Source organism: Carlito syrichta, unplaced genomic scaffold (genome assembly GCF_000164805.1).
Source record: "Carlito syrichta isolate Samal-C Ts95f unplaced genomic scaffold, Tarsius_syrichta-2.0.1 Scaffold153825, whole genome shotgun sequence".
NCBI lineage: Eukaryota > Metazoa > Chordata > Mammalia > Primates > Tarsiidae > Carlito > Carlito syrichta.
In genome coordinates this window covers 27,103-27,702 of record NW_007097921.1, presented here as the reverse complement: position 1 = coordinate 27,702, position 600 = coordinate 27,103, and the positions used below count along the sequence as shown (strand labels likewise).

General features: G+C 52.0%; 1 protein-coding gene across 1 annotated transcript in view; it reads right to left on the bottom strand.

Annotated features, from left to right (window-relative positions):
• The window catches only part of CCL25 (C-C motif chemokine ligand 25), a gene marked incomplete at its 3' end in the record, with an annotated part of 4,145 nt that overhangs the window by 2,111 nt on the left and 1,434 nt on the right, over positions 1-600 (bottom strand). The gene's annotated exons all lie outside the window — the stretch shown is intronic.

Sequence of the window (600 nt, the reverse complement as noted above, 5' to 3'; positions counted from 1 at the left end):
GGGGGGGCCAAGGTGGGAGAATTGTTTGAGTCCAGGAGTTTGAGACCAGCTTGGGTAACCAGTGAGACCTCATCTCTACAAAAAATAATAATAATAATAAAAAAGCTGGGCACAGTGGCTCATACCTGTAATCCCAGCACTTTGGGAGACAGAGGTGAGAGGACTGTCTAAGCTCAGGGGTTTGAGACCAGCCTGGGCAATTTGGTGAAACCTCGTCTTACAATAAATCAAAAAACCTAGCCAGGTGTGGTGGTGCGCACGCCTGTAGTTCCAGCTACTTGGAAGGCTGAGGCAGAAGGATGGCCTGAGCCCAGTGGGTCAAGGCTGCAGCAGCCATGAGCATGCCACTGCACTCCAGCCTGGGTGACAGAGTGAGACTCTGATTCAAACAAAACAAAAAACCAGATGTGTTGGTGGGTGTCTATAGTCCCAGCTACTCAGGAGGCTGAGGCAGGAGGATCACCTGAGCCCAGGAGGTCAAAGCTGCTGTGAGCCTGTAATCCTGCGCCTTTGGGAGGCTGAGGTGAGTGGATTGCCTGGGCCCGCGGGTTCGAGACCCACCTGGGCAGGCAAGACCTCATCTCTACAATAAATTAAAAA